The following is an 800-nucleotide window of genomic DNA, read 5'->3' as shown; positions in this document are numbered from 1 at the left end:
GGGGTATTTTGGCGTGCTGTGATTTTTTTTGTTGCAGCCTGTTATTTCACACTTCGAGTCTATTGCACTTGTTTGGCTCTGGGGCTCGGGAGGGATCTCAGGTTTGTATCAACTGCTGACGCAATTTAAATTGCAAATGATTGTCGATTTCTATTGTTGAAGAGTTGCACTTTTTTTCATTTTTTCTCTCTCTCTTGGTTTCTGAATTCAGATTTCACAGATGAGAGCGGCGGCTGGGAGTTGTGCCTGGTGGCGCTGTTTGAGGCTCTGACCCTGCGCGAGTCCACAGTCTCTCCTCTGATCATGGGATGTCACCTCCACTTAGGAGCCCGGGTTACCAGCTCTTTGTCGTTTCCGTCACAGAGGCCTTGACTGTTGTCATGTTGTCTTACATTAAATAGAAGGCTTCATGTCGTACACTAAGAGGAAGCAACACTGGCCTTAAGGTAGCCTGGCTCGGCACCCCGTCGACTGCACAGGCACGAGTGTAGCATTTCCTTTTTAACAGCCACTCGCTTTGTGTCACTCTAATCACCATTAGTAAAATGTTACTCAGTAGATTTATTCAAGTTTTGTTCTTAGGTCCAAATGTTGAGATACTTTCTACTTCTACTCCACTACATTTCAGAGAGAAATATTGTTCTTTTACTCCTCCACATTCATCTGACAGCTTTAGTTACTAGTTACTTTACACATTACAAGCACACACCAAACACATGTAGTTAATCAAATCAGATGTTGTATTATAAATGAAACTAGCCAACAATACAACGGCCTACAAGTCCAGCTGAGATGATTAG

The sequence above is a fragment of the Etheostoma spectabile genome, chromosome 4, assembly GCF_008692095.1.
Source record: "Etheostoma spectabile isolate EspeVRDwgs_2016 chromosome 4, UIUC_Espe_1.0, whole genome shotgun sequence".
NCBI lineage: Eukaryota > Metazoa > Chordata > Actinopteri > Perciformes > Percidae > Etheostoma > Etheostoma spectabile.
Note: the sequence above shows the minus strand (reverse complement) of the source record.